This window comes from Vulpes lagopus, chromosome 17 (assembly GCF_018345385.1).
Source record: "Vulpes lagopus strain Blue_001 chromosome 17, ASM1834538v1, whole genome shotgun sequence".
Taxonomy (NCBI): domain Eukaryota; kingdom Metazoa; phylum Chordata; class Mammalia; order Carnivora; family Canidae; genus Vulpes; species Vulpes lagopus.
In genome coordinates, this window is record NC_054840.1 from 10,156,852 (window position 1) to 10,172,945 (window position 16,094).

The window sequence follows — 16,094 nt, forward strand, 5'->3', positions numbered from 1 at the left end:
CTTCTTTAACATCCCTCTTTCCCATTTAACTGAAGTTCCAGGAGGTCAGGGATATATATATATATACACACACACATATATAAAACATATATATGAAATTTATATTTTGTTTTTATTATATCATGTATATTTTATATGTATAACTATAGTTTCTACAAATTTACTCTATTCATACCCTTATTTATAGGTAAATACACATACATATTTTAATCTGTAGTTTGTGGAACAAAACCTAAAACTTAGTGACTATAATATTAAAAATTCAATCAAGAGATACCTGGAATTTGGAAATGTTTGGTGCTTAAATGAAGTAATATTCTTTTCTTGATAGTCTATGAAACTAAATTCACCGAGAGCCAGGGTTAATTGGCATCGATATACATCTCTCCATCTCCTTTCCAACTAATTATTCAATATCACAGCAACAAGACTAAAGGATATGGACAGCCTTTCCAAGAAGAAGGTGATTAAGGGCACATTAAGATTGCAACTTATCTCATCAACAAAATGATGTCCCAATAGGCATTATTTAGCAGTTGTAAAACCAATTAAGTATAATGGCAACACCCTTAGTAAAAACACCAAGATTTTCTCTAATCAAAGGGATGTAAGCACCATGTAAAAATGTAAGAATGAAACAATACAACAGCATTGTTGAAAGTTTATGTAGTGTGATTTCACTTTATTGATTCATCTTTCATTAAGCTACAAACAAACTTTATTTGGGTCTCATTTCTATATGTCTGTTAAATATTTTTAGCGCTATTTCTGCTATGACTACCATTTACTGAGTATATACTAAACATATACATTAAGCATCTATTATATAATACATCTTCAACAATATATTAAACTATAAAGTATTTTCTCATGAAGAAAATTGGTGTCTGAGAACCTATTGCCCTGCAGTTTCTAGTTCATAGAGATAGCATTTGAACCCTGGTATATGTATCCTAAAATCTCAAGATTCATAATGTAATTTCTTTAATTATTCTTATAGTGAAGTATAAACTAAATGCACATTTATATTTTTGTTTTAAATTCACTTAAATAATCATTAGTTCTTATCATATGTGGGTAAGTGCTAATTTCACTTGCAGTAATAACATGATTTTTATTCCAAATTCAGTATTTTATAAAACTGTCCCTTTTATTTTTAGTTGAAGTATAATTAACATACAGTGGTATATTAGTTTCAAGTGTACAATATAATGACTGGACAATTCTATACATTATCATGATACGTTACCTCTTAATCAACTTTATTTCTTTCACCCATCCCCCCTTCCACCTTCTCTCTGGCAACCACATTTGTTCTCTGTATTTAAGAGTATTTTTTTGTGTGTGTTTTTTCCTTTGTTAATTTGTTTCTTAAATTGTACATAGGAGTGAAGTCATACGGTATTTGTCTTTCTTTGTCTGACTTATTTCACTTAGGATTATGCCCTATAGGTGCATATATATTGTACTTGGCAAGATCTCAATTTTATGGCTAATATTCCACTGTGTGTGTGTGTGTGTGTGTGTGTGTGTCATGAGATACAACATCCACTCGTCTATTGATGGACATGGGTTGCTTCCATGTCATGGCTATTATAAATAATGCTTCAATAAGCACAGGAGTATATATTTTTAAATTAATGTTTTCATTTTTGGGGGGTGAATAACCAGTAGTGGAATTACTGGATCATATGGTATTTCTATGTTTAATTTTTTGAAGAAACTCCACACTATTTTCCACAGTGGCTGCAACACTTTGCATTCTCACTTTGCATAGTGTATGAGGGTTCTGTTTTCCCCACATCCTTGCCAATATTATTTCTTGTTATGTTGATTCTAGCTATTTGACAGGTGTGAAGTGATATCTTATTGTGGTTTTGATTTGCATTTCCCTGATGATTTTTGATTTGGAATATCTTTTCTTGCGTCTGTTGACCATCTGTATGTCTTCTTTGGAAAAATGGCTGTTCAGGTTCTCTGCCCATTTTTTAATTGGATTATTATTATTTGGTGTTGAGTTATATAAATTCTTTATGTATTTTGGATATTATCCCTTTATTATATATATCATTTGCAATATCTTCTCCCATACAGGAGGTTGCCTTGTTGTTTTGTTGATGATTTCCTTCACGGGGCAATAGCTTTTTATTTTATTTTGGCACGTTCAAATAGTTTAACATTGCTATTGTTTTTCTTTTTTTTCTTTTTAAAGATTTTATTTATTTATTCATGAGAGGCACAGAGAGAGAGAGAGTCAGAGATACAGGGAGAGGGAGAAGCAGTCTCCCTGCAGGGATCCCGACGTGGGACTTGATCCCGGGTCTCCAGGAGCACACCCCCGGCTGAAGGCGGTGCTAAACCGCTGAGCCAACCGGGCTGCCCTGCTATTGTTTTTCTTGTCATAGGAGGTATATCTAGAAAAATGTTTCTATTACCGTTACCAAAGGAATTACTACTTATATTTTCTTCTAGGAGTTTTATGGTTTCAGTTCTCATAGTTAGGTCTTGAATCCAATTTCATGTAAACATAAAGTGGTATTTTCTCCCTGAATTACTTTTCATCACTGTACATCTCTTCATGGTGTTTTTTTTTAACCTATGAAAAGTGTAATTCTTTATTCCTTAATAAATTCCCATTGAAATTAGAGCATAGATGAGATTTCAGAACCAGTTGAAGTTCTATTTTTTAGAAGTGCATACTGATAGTTAAGAATGCAAAATGCTAGGATAAGTATCGATTTATCTTTGAATTGTCATTAGTGGGGTTTAACTTAGATAGAACCTAAAAGTAATCACTGCATACATAGTGACCTTTCCTCTCTAGAATTGGGGGATCTAATTTTATTTTGCATAAAGTTTTATATTTTATAAATTATAAAATCAAAAGGTGCTTATAATAAAACTAAAATTACTTATAAATGAATTACAACCTCAAATTCTCTCAATTTTCAATCTCATTCTTTAGTTGAAAATAGTATAAGTTGTTTCTTTTCAATTACATATAAATGAATTACAACCTCAAATTCTCTCAATTCTCAATCTCATTCTTTAGTTGAAAATAGTATAAGTTGTTTTCTTTGGGGTGTGTGTGCATATAAATATGTAAGTTGTTATATATGTACAATATGGGAGCGTATTACCTCTCTTAATTTTGTATTGGGAAAAAGAATGCACAGAACAAAAGAGATGTCAAAAATAGAAAAAGGATATAGATTTGACAATTGAATGGATTTGAATTATGAGGGAGAGGAAGGAATTGAGAATTACCATATGGTTATATTAACGTTTATCAACATAGGAATTACAATAATAAATTCAAGGAAAAAATCACTTATGATGTTTAGAGCATGATACCTTTGGGGTACTTGGCATTACAGGTGAAAATTTTTATCTACCAGAGGCAGAGAAGAAAAACAGGGTAAATAAATCACAGAAGTTAGTAATTAGTTTTACTTTTGATTGCAAGTCACAGAAAACTCAACCTTAAAAATGTATTAGACAATTAAAAAAAAAGGATTGGCTTCCTTATAACCTTATAATGGATATCTATAAATAAAGAGTAAAACAGGCTTGGTTTGTCACGTAGCTATGTGATGAAATCACTCACAGTCATTTTTTCCACTCTGCTGTCTGTATTGTTAGCTTTATCTTAAGGCTGATTTCTGCCAATAGCAATCAAGGCTATACTTTGCCTTTTTCATATTAACTAGAAATAAATACAACAATTAACATCAAAAGACCCTAACCTTCAATGTGTTTGAGTCAACTTAGATCATGTGCCATTTGCTGAACCATAGTGGGGACTAGTGAATGCTTTGGGTTACCTCTGAATAAATGGGGTGGGGATGGGAGGTTGGTGGTGATTCCTTCCTGAGGTTGGCTCAGATGTAATAAGGTCTATTTCTGGAGTTGGGGTTGATTTTCCAACTCAACAGTTCTTATGTAGAGGATGTGTGGGTGGAATAGATTATAAGGCCTATAGTACTGTATCCATTACAGAAGGCAGGCAATGTACAGACTTTCAAGGATTATGTGAGCACTAAGTAAATGATCATCAATGTATTTAATGATTAGGAATTTACTACCTTTGAAGAAAGAAGCTGAAATCATGTTGTACTAGGTTAAAGAATTAACAGAAAAGCATGTGAAAAGTGGACACAGTGTTGTGGCTTTTGAAGGAGAGAGTAAAGACAGTGGTAGCTAAGGAGGAACCATTATCAAATAATATAAGATGATTAATTCAGACAATAGAAAAGAAAAATAAAGTACCTACTATATTTGACATAAAAATCATATTTTGTCAATTATCATATGTTATCTTACATCACGGAAAGATCTCAATTTAAGAGTTACTTATTCTTATAAATAAGTGATTAATTCTGATATTAATATTATTAAAATCTTAATTGACGTCAATATGTACTGAAACAACTTTCCTTTGCATCCTCCCACGAGAATGCGATAAGACTATGCCCTTAGGAACCATGGCAGACTAAATATGACAATGTGTATGACGTCCCTAGTATAATCTTTGGAGTGTAGTAGTACTCAGTAAATATTTTTCTTTTTTTATTTTTCTTATCTTTTATTTTTTTGGAGATATTTTTCTTTAGTCCATCCCTATTTTCTGAGTCCTACTGATAAACTAGATTATCTCTAAGATCTAAAAGTCAATTAGTCTATGATTTTAATTTAAAAAAAATGTTTAAGTGCCAAAGAAGTTATAATGAGAGGAGCAATTTGAGAGCATCTCCACTCCATAAGCTGGAGAGTTTCCTGCTACATCTGCTGGTTTGAGGTTTATGAGTAGCCTTATTTAGCCATGACTCTTTATGATGTGCCTTGTTTCTACAATGTCCAAACATCTCTGAGTTAATGAACAGGAAAAAAAATGTTGGTTGCCTTTCAGACAGGCTTTTCATCCCCTTTTATTATACTCTACTTTTGATCTTTGGATATCATGATTGCATAATATGTTTGTCAAGTAAAAGATATGTTTCCACGTATTTATAAAAAATTGAAATTATATGTTTTCCTAAGAAATTTACATATAGTAGCCTGCTATTCAATGAGTAAAATAGCCGATAATCTCCTATTCTATAAGATCTGTGGTCCAAAGTTAATACACAAATACATAGTATACTCTTGGTTTTGAACCATCCCTTTCTCCCATATATCATCACAAGCATCTTGCATTCCAAATCAGTAATGGTCACTGTATATTATTATAAAGTTAATGCATCTTAGGATCATTTTGGTTTGTGCTGTACATCATCCTAGGCAGAATTGTCAGCTTCATGCTTGCAGCTGCTCTCAATCTGTCATCATAAATGATAAAAGAGCTTTGGAGTCTTATTTTCTATTGTACATTATTGTCACTACAAGAATGCAAGACCAGCATATCTTGGCTTGCTCACAAGACCCTTTATGAAGATATGAACTTTACTAGAAAAGCAAGGAATCTTTACATTTCTAAGTAAATAAATAAAACTGTAAATCTTCTAAAGTTTTGGGTTAATACCATTGGAACTTAACATAAAGCCTCATTCTTATATACAGATCTCAATTTAATTTTTTCAATTATTTTTAATTTCCATGATTCTTATTCCCTGGAGTAAAACTAGTATAATTTCTCAAATGGATATTTTTGAATACTTGTCAGCAAATGTGAAATAAATAATATTGAACAATAGTACTCCATAGACTTCTCACATTTATGCCTGCCTTGTGAGCAAGGCATTAACTTCCACTTATTCCAGACAATTTTTTCCAAGGATATTTGTAGAGTGAATAGTTGTGGAAGTAAAGATTATAACTTTCTGGAGTAAATGACAGGTTTGCTTACAGTTTGGGAAAAACAAGTGTCTTTTTCCAAAGCAAATGTCAGGAATGCTTTTAGTCCAGTATAATAAAAACATCTCTCTCTGAAGCACAGGGCCAGCATGTTACTGCCTACTATAAAAATTTAGGGTTTCCTGTGCTCAGGATTCTCTCCTGTAATGCAGCCCACTGAGTATACAGGCATCTCTCTTCATCTGTTTCTGTTGTTCCTGAGAATTGGAGAGAAAGGATGGAAATAGGTTGCAACTCGTGATATTTATTGTACATAAGAAGTAAAATCTATTGTTTCCATCCCTGAACTCTTATTTATTCTGCTAGTTTCTTCTATGGAATTTTGGTAGGTTATCTTGTTTGAATGTAAGTTAGATAGAATCAAGGCTTTTTAACAATTCTTGACAACATGTGTAAGAAAATGAAGAAGCAGCTTCCGAAGTTTTTTAGTGGAGAATTTATTTTAGGAAGCCAAATGCAGCCCAAATAAACAACTGACAAAACACATGCTTAATTATGTTTATTTCTATTCCATTCTTGATTTTTAAAAAATCTATTTGCCAAAAGGTTTTATGTAATATCATGTATGTTTTATTGCTGAGAGACGAGCAGCATCAATGAGGGAAATAAAATCTTTGAAAAAAATATTAAGATATTTCCAAAGAAGCCAGAATCTGTGTGTGTGTGTGTGTGTGTGTGTATAAAATTTATTCTAAGCTACTGCTTATTTCAGAGAATATAATTAATATTTAAAATGGATATTAATCATGGACAGCTCTGTATTTAACTTTATGAACAGAGATATACATTCTATGCTTTCTTAAAATTTATTTGATTAGACTAGTTATTAGATTAGAGATCGTGATCCTATATCCCAATTTTATTTTAATGGACTATTAGAACTTTCCTGGAAGAATGTTGTAATGACTTAAACTTTACTTTTATATTGGATAGAGGACGTATCAGAAATTAAACTGATAAGAACAGATACTACACTTGATCTTAGCCAAAAGGCCGAGAAGCAATAAACTTTACTTTTATATTGGGCAGCCCCAGTGGCTCAGCGGCGCCGCCTTCAGTCCAGGGTGTCATCCTGGAGACCTAGGGTCGAGTCCCATGTCAGGCTCCCTGCATGGATCCTGCTCCTCCTTCTGCCTGTGTCTCTGTGTCTCTCATGAATAGATAAATAAAATCTTTAAAAAAAAAAAACTTTACTTTTATACTTGTTTAATGGGCTACTTTTTGTCTACTTAATATTTATAGATAACTCTCTCCAGTCTTTCAAAATTTTTAATAGAACCCTAATTTTATTCCAATTATCTGCCATTCTCATATGATCATATGCTTCACTAGGCTGTGGCAATTCCATTTCCCTTGCCAATACTTTGTCTAGGAATGGGTATTTGATAACACAGAATAATGCCTGAGGAAATTTTGGAGCACTCCTGAGTATGCCTCTCTTACTCTAAAGAAGAAGTATGAAAGGAGATGCTCTCCTCTCCTTCCAATGTGATACGGTATGTGGAATTGTGATAGCCACCTGTCATCATGAGGAATGTTAGTCTGAGGTCCTCACTGGAATGATAGTAATCTACTGAAAAGTGCAAAGAATTTCACTTATTGATGATGCCATCACTGGACTAACCAATTCTAGGGCTAATTATACATACATGATATGTATACACACCTGAGATATGGTATACGGCATGGTATATATACATGGGATGGTGTACATACATGAGATAATACATTTCTTTACTATTAAAGCCATATTAATACAATTTTATGGATCTCTTAAATGAAATTTGTGTGTGTGTATATGTGTGTGTGTGTATATGGATATGTGTCTAGAAAAGAGGAATGGAACTAAAAGTCATAGACAGTTAAATTCTGGCCAAGCTCCAAGCTAAAATGAAACAAGGTCATTTTTAAGGTCTGTGATAGTCATATCGCATAAGGAACCTCATTAGATCTGCGTACTATCACAGATGATTTCTAGCTTCTGTAAAATATATAATAATAATATTTAAATTCTGTCCTTTTTATATATGGTTGAATCTTTTGTTCATGAAGAATCTTACCTGAATCTTGGTATTTCAAATGAATTGAAAGAAAACTGTATTGTCTTACGCATAGGCAATGAAATGGAATTTTGCTTCTTAGATCACTGCTTTTCTTCATTTTACACAGCCAGTTTTGGGGGTAGTCCATGGAACCAGTAGAACTTAATATGAAAATCACTCTAATTTATATCTGGGATTTTGCAAACTTAAGACAGAATTAAATTTTATATATAAGCCAATGAGTTTAAGTTAGCATTATGTGTCCATCTTGGCCTCACTAAATATGCATAAGTAATGGTGATAATTTCTGTATCATAACTAATAATTCATTTGTCAAAATGGAAATAGAAATGATATCTTTTATGTTGTATTGATTTTAAAGCATATCCTTAATATGACGGCTTACTCATAAAACCAATCAGGCAATAATAGATTTCAAGAAAGGCAACTGATAAAATTTTCTTTATTGTAGTGAAGTCTGAGAATAAATGCTTTTGGATAAAGCATAATTTCAGGTCAGAAAAAGACAAAGAGGGTGAATGGTAAAGATAAATAAAACAAACAAACAAAAAACATACTGCTTTTTTTTTTTTTAGAGTAAATCTCCCTTTGATAAACTATCAAAAAGGAAGCTTTAGGAATTGCCAGCTATGATAGATAATCAGACTTGCCCCTAAGCAAAACAATTTCTGTTAGATATGAGGGAGGAAATTAAAAATGCCTAGCCCTTGACATTTATTTCTGCATTGGTTAGGGTAAGCAAAGTGATGTTCTATTGGATGTGTAGAGATGCTGTGTAAGTAAACATGGGCGATTTAGAACCATTCATCTCTAGTATTTTATTCAATTTACAATCTTGCAGAGAAATCAATAGGCCTAGTTCTCTTCTTGTCTGCCCTCCTTTCTGCTAGCCTCATGCCATTAATCTGAGTTTAATGGGCACAGTAGCTTAATGGATGTTGTCTTTAAGGTAATGTAGCAATTTATCCCTGGATTCACTAATCTCTATGCTTGGGCAATATGGTGACCTCCTGTTTCCCCAGACCCTCTGGAGATTAGCTAATGCTTTAGTTTCTTAGAGTTAAAATTCTCCCTATTGTCCATTGAAAACTTTCAGATCAACTCTGCTTTCAGCCTTGATAATAAATTTGTAGAAGTGAAGAGGGAATAGGTGGTATCTGTGGTACAACTGTCAGAGAAGACGTGAACTGTGGAGACAAGACAATTCAGAAATAAATTGTTTATATATCAGGTAACTGTTTCACAAGCAGTTAAATATAATTAACAACAATAATAGTCATTGATTACTCAGTGCTTATTTTTTTGCCAAAATCTGAGCTAAGCAATTATGCATTATCTCATTATTCAGCTACTGAATAATTTTTTTTCAAAAAAAAAAAAAACTGCTCTCATCACTCCTGCCTGAAACCCTCAGATGTCTCCCCATGAGCTTAGTTTTCAATCGAACCTACTTATCACAGGTATAAAACCTTGAATGTCTGGACTGTGCCGAACCCTGTGATCTCAACTTCCACCACTCTCTTTCTTACTCACACTATCATGGCCTCACTGTCTCAAGCCCCTTCTACTTTGGGGATTTTATACTTGTTCCCTCTTCCCAAAAATCTCTTTCCCCAAATCCTTTACAGGATTCAGTTCTCATTTGCCGGGCGGGTCTCTGCCCAGTTACCATCTCCTCAGGAAAGTCTTCCTGATTACCCTGTTAAAAAGGGCTTACCTTCTTCTAGATGCTCGTTATCACCCAAATCATGCCATGCCTTTGTTGATGTCTAATTCCAAAATAAAACACAATAAAAATGGTAGCTCCATGAGGCAGGATGTTTGTATCTTATATTTATTAATAGATTTCTTGTATTAATGAATGGTGTCAAGAAAGTATTATCCTTCAAAGAAGTATTTTTTGAATGAATGTTCGATCTAATGCATAAAGAAGGCATTCCAAATGATATTATTATTCCCCTTCCTTTTACAGATAAGAAAAATAAGAGCTCTTGAGTTCTGTTACTTTCTCAAGGGAATATGACTAATAAGGATTAAAATTATGCATCAACTTACTTCCAGCTAGCACTCATTCATTTAACTCTGTTACTGTTTGTTGTTTCCATGTTTGTTTAATATGAAAATACATGGCTCTGAAAGTTCTTGTGTTTTTCTTCTGGTGAACATGTACAAGGATGCTCTAAAACGTGCATGTAGGATAGGGAGAGCTGAGTGATAGTGTGTTGACATTTTTAACATCACTAGATAATACCAGTTTTCCAAAATGGTTGTGCCAGATTTCATTTCTACCGGAAGTTCTGAACTTTCACCTTGCACTTCAGCAATACATTAATGTTCTTTTTCAAAACTGCAATGTAGTTTTGGCCCTCTCTTGTACTTTTGTTGTCTTTTTTAAAAAATTATGTCATTAAACATTTTCAATACTTTTTTTTTTTCTTGCACTGTGTCTGGTATTTTTGGTATCTGAAATCCTTATTGGTGTCATATTTGTTTTCATGACTTGCTTCCTTTTATTTACTTATTTTTTAACTGTAGATGTAATCCAGTGCTCATGTGGCCTGTATGATGAGAATTCTCCGAGGCTATTTTTGAGAGTGTATTCATACAGTGACAATTTGCTTTTGCTTTCTCTGGACTTCTGTAAAATGAAATGATGTAAATTCAATCGCTAAATTCATGCAAGGCCAGTCTTTTGGTTACAGACACTAAAGGGAAACTTGCATATCAACTCATGTCCCATGTCAATAATTTTCTTTTTGTGTACATTTATAGATAGCATCCGGCCTATGTTTTTATTGAACTCTTTGCGAGCCTCCAAATTTTCCAGAATCTTATGCCTATCTCCCCATACTGTGCAAGTCCTAAGCCTTTTTTCTTGTCAGGTCTTCTTATTAAAATTCTAACCATTTGATCAGAGTTTTCTGCAATTTTTTCTGATGACACTTGCAGTTTCAAAGTGATCTTATGACTCTGACGAGCACTTCTCTTTTATGCAGTGATTTAAGTAAATTTCTTTTTTCTGAGTTTGCTTCTTCCTGGCTCAGGATTTTTTCCTATACTGTATTGCTATGTATTTTGAATGGGAAAGTGTTTTAGGTCATAAAATTTTCCGTAGATCCCCAGACCATATTTTGTTGGTAAACCTTATTATGTTTTTCCTCCTTTATTTTCTTCGGAAAATTTAATACCAATAAATAAAGCTTGAACAATGTATTGGAAGCCTAAATATCACTAACCTTTGAAGTATTTTTTGATTGAGCTCATATGAAGACATAGATGCTTGGAAGTATTTTTTGATTCAGCTCATATGAAGACATAGATACACTTAAGTTTATATATCTCACATGAATATCAATAATTCCCTCTTTCCTTCAAATATTCAAAATCCTGCTAGTTATATTATGTTGTATTTACCTATGACTTTCATAGTTTGCACTTTAAAAAATTTTTCTCAGGTTTTTAAATAACTTTATTCTTTGTGAAGAATTTTTTTTATCATTTCATTAAAATAATTCAACTTATTTATATTTTAGATAGTTAATTTTTAGGCCAACTGTGCAATGATACCTCTCAGATTTTTTTTTTTTTTTTTGTCTTTGTGGAGCTAATTAGCCTGTCTCTGGGATTAATTAGCTTCCTCTGGGGCTTATTCTTTGTTTTACCAAAGTACATCCATAAGTTTTTTTTTTAAGTTTTTTTTTTTTTTTCAAAAATAAAGACGCATGGGGGAAAAACTTCCTGAATACTGTCATGACAAGAAATTCTTTACTTCTTTCTCTCATTTGAATTTAGTAGGATACAGATTTCTAGAGATAAAGTACTTTCCTTCCTTGGGCCTCTAGTATTAGATATTACTGACTACTTGGTAGGTGGCAGTATTTTTTTCTTTGAGCATTTTTAGGAAATTTTCTTTATTCTTGATAGTTTGACATATATTGGGATATTTCTAGCTGTGTACCTCTTGTCACTCAACAAGTTTAAATGAATATTTGTCTTTTTCCCTTAACTTGGAAAAACTGCTTCTAATGCTTAACTTGTTAATTTCTCCAATTTATTTTCATGCTTTCTCGTTCTAAAAGTCATTTTTAATTGATATCAGGACTCCTGAGTTGATGGTCAGTTTAGTTTTGCTTTCCTATTTCTCCACTGTTGTCTCTTTTCTAGAGGTTCTGAAAGAGTTCAATTTTATCACAACTCTTCTGTTTCACTTTTAAAATTTGGCCATCATAGTTTTTATTGCCAAGGATTCTTCTCCTTTTTTTTCTTTTAAAAACCATTCAATATTTATTTTATATGTGCATTATCTCTAAAACAAACAAAACAAAACAAAAACCTCTTTGAAGAGACTAAATAGAATCTTCAGGTACTTCTTTTCCCCAGGATGTTTTGTTTCCTTCAGGTTCATATCGATTCTTATTTTGGAAGCGTTTTATCCCCTTTAGTTTCCTATTTGGGATGAATGATCATTTTGATTAACACAGGTGGCTTAGTAGTTGCTATCTGCCTTTGTTGGCCCTTCCTTCTAGTGTTTGTGTGTCTCTGGGTAGACCCCATCACAACTCAAATTTCACCTCAGGCAGGCAGGACCTCAGTTTTCTCTCCTCCTAGTTGCCGAAATTGGGAGGGCCCCATCTGAAAATCCGGAGATTTCTAAGAAAATTTATCTGATTTGTTAGAATGTATTTCTCTAGAATGTATTAAACCTCATCACTGGGATGCCTGGGTGGCTCAGTGATCCAACATCTGACTTTGGCTCAGGGCATGATCCTGGGATCCTAGGATCAAGTCCCACGTCAGGCTCCCTGCATGGAGCCTGCTTCTCCCTCTGCCTATGTCTCTGCCTCTCTCTCTTTATCTGTGTCTCTCATGAAAAAATAAAATCTTTCAAAACAAAACAAAAATACAACAAACAAGCAAACAAAAACTCTTATCACTGAGCGTAGGTTAGGACCATATTTTTCAAGTCCCTAATTTTTTTCCCCTCTCTTTTTCGAGCTCTACTTGTAGATTTTTTGGAAAGTGAAAACTTTCCCAGCTTAACTACAGCCTTAACTACAGCAGGGTTCTGAGCTGTGATTCACTGTGTTCCAGTATTTCAGCCGATTTGATACTACTATTTGCCAGCTCTCAGAAACTCTTCAAAATCTTTGGTATTCTTATGGTGTGACCTTCCCATTATTAGTACTTTCTTAGCTAACTGCATTTAGTTGTGCTAGTCATGTGAATGAGGTTTGGAGAGAAATGAAAACTAAATTTATAAGTTTTCTCCATTTTCTTAAAATTTAATTATTAGTCCTGCAAATATAATTTTATTATTGAGCATTCAGTGGAATATGGGAGTCTAGCCACAACATCACTTACTCATCATCAAAGAAATTTCAATTAACTATTCTTTGAAAACAGATATTGTACAAATATATACATATTTGTACAATAATATACATATAATTTTCATTATTTTTAAAAGATTTTATTTATTCATGAGAGATACACAGAGAGAGAGGCAGAAACATAGGCAGAGAGAGAAGTAGGCTCCATGCGGGGAGCCTGATGTGGGACTGGATCTAGGGACTCCAGGATCATGCCCTGGGCTGAAGGCAGACACTTAATCGCTGAGCCACCCAGGCATCCTTATATATTTTATTTTTAATTTAAAGAAAGGGAGAGATACAGAGACACAGAGAGAGAAGGGGTGGGAAAGAGCAGAGGGAGAGGGAGAGAGAGAATCTCAAGCAGGCTTCATGCCCAGTGCAGAGCCCATTGTGGAGCTAGATCCCATAACCCAGAGGTCATGACCTGAGCTGAAATTAGGAGTTGGAGACTTAACCTACTGAGCCACCCACGTGCCCCCCAATATTGTACAAATATTGTACAAAACAATACAAAATGTAGTGAAAGTGCAATTAAACACTTTGAATTCATATCAAGAAATTCATGGAACTTTTTATTTTTAAATATAAGATAGGTATTTGGACATAACTTCTACATAATTTCTGTGTAGCATCAAAAAGTAATTAAATTAAAATGGAAATTATTTCCATCTCAAACATAAAATTATGTAAAGATAGTCTAGATATATAAATGGAAAAATAAAATATTGTTTTGTTACATAAAGGAGAATAATTAATGAAGAAATATCTCATATCCCTAAAGTGGAATAAAGAATATTATAAGATATCAGGAATTTACAATTTATGTATAGATTTCATACAGCTTCAAAGAAATTTACAACAGCATTTACTTACCTTGATAAAACATTTTAAAAACATTTTAAAATTATTCTGAGAGAGTAGAGAGGTGGGACAATAGAAGAAAACTCTGACTAACAATGAGTAATAAGGGGATTACTCTTTCTTATATAAATATGTTATACAATTTTGATAGCTAAAGTATGTGATATTTTCATTGCAATAGAAAGTTAATTGAAATAGCCCAGAAAAAAAAAACCTTATTTTATTCAAGTTGCTTTATTCATCAATGGATAAAAGCTACACATGGCTAGAAATGGAACAAAAAAAAAACCTAATTTATATTTTTTTATTCCAACAAGAGAAATAAATTCCAGGGGGATTAACATGTCTAACATCAAAAATGCTGGATAGCAAGAAGGTATTAGGAAAGAATATTTACCAAACCTCTTATAGGAATAACCTTTCTATGCTTACAAGAAAAAAGAAGAAATCATAGGAAATGAACAAAAAGATTTAAAACATGATTAAAAGTTACAAATGTAAACAACAGGGGCGCCTGGGTGGCTCAGTCAGGTAAGCAAATGACTTTTGGTTTCTGCTCAGGTCTTGATCTCAGGGTTGTGAGATGGTGCCCTGTGTCAGACTCCACAGGCTTCGGACTGGGTGGGGAGCTTGCCTAAGACTCTCTCTCTGCCTCTCCCTCTGCCTTTCCCTCTAAAAAAATGGAAACGACAGACCTGGAAATTATGTGTAATAGTAAGCCAAATAGTAAGTATATCTTATTAAGAAATAGAAAAAAGTAAGGAAAATAGATATATGCACGTGAACAAACTGGAACACAAATGTAGTTAAAGTATTTGACACAGTCTACGTAAATGCAAGTAAAAACCATTTAAGGGTAGGTTTTTTTTTTTTTTTAAGATTTTATTTATTCTTGAGAGACATGGAGAAGTAGGCTCCCTTCAGGGCACCTGATACGGAACTCAATCTCAGGATCCTGGGATCATGCCCTGAGTCAGAAAAAGATGCGCACCCACCGAGCCACCTAGGCGTCCCAAGGGTACTATTAAAATAATTGTACTATTTTAATTTGGTATTACTTATATACAGTAAAATACACAGGTTTTTAAGTACATGACTATATTATTTTGACACATACAAATCGTTATATGATTATGACTACACATATGATGTCTCCATCCTAACCAAAACATAGAACTTCATTGCCCCAGAAAGTCCCCTCATGTCCCTTACTCATCAGTTCCTTCTTTTTCTCAGAGATGACAACTATTTTTGTCTTATCACCCTAGTTGAGTTAGAAATCCTGTAAATCGAATGATGCTATATGTAGATCTTCCAACCCACTTTCTTTTACTTAAAATAATGCATCAATAGTTTATTCCTATTATTCCTATATCCAATAGTACATTCCTGAATATTATTCCTATTTTATGGATATCCTAAATTTATTTTTTTATTCATTTACCTGTTAATAGCTATAATGGTTATTTTCTTTATGATTCTGGATAAATTTGTCCTGAGCATTGATGTGTTTTCATTCTTCCTGGGTAAATATTTAGCAGTGGGATTTCCGGGTAATTGTTATGTGTTTGATTCTGTAAGTACCAACAAACAAGCTATCAACAATTTTTGTTGTTTCACAGTATTTACTATTTTTACCTTTGAAATTCTGACCTTTATAGTGGGTTTTGATTACATCTCATTATAGATTCAATTTGCTTTTTCCTCGATAGCTAAAGCTGGGGAACATATTTTCATGTTGTCATTAGCCAGTTCTGTACTATCATTTATGTCTATTGAGGATTTTTGCCCAGTTTTTTAAACATTATTAAAAATTTGTTGTATTTAAGGAGAGAGAGCATGTGAGTGGTGAAAAGGGCAGAGAAGAAGGAGAGAATCTCAAGGAGATTCTGAGCTGAGCATAGAGCCCAAGGCAGGGCTTGATCTTATGACCCTGAGATCACGA

At 33.2% G+C, this 16,094-nt stretch overlaps 1 pseudogene; it reads right to left on the bottom strand.

The window, feature by feature from the left end:
* Nucleotides 1-6,745: 6,745 nt before the first annotated feature.
* Nucleotides 6,746-6,858, bottom strand: LOC121477639 (annotated as a pseudogene).
* Between the last annotated feature and the right edge of the window lie 9,236 nt (nt 6,859-16,094).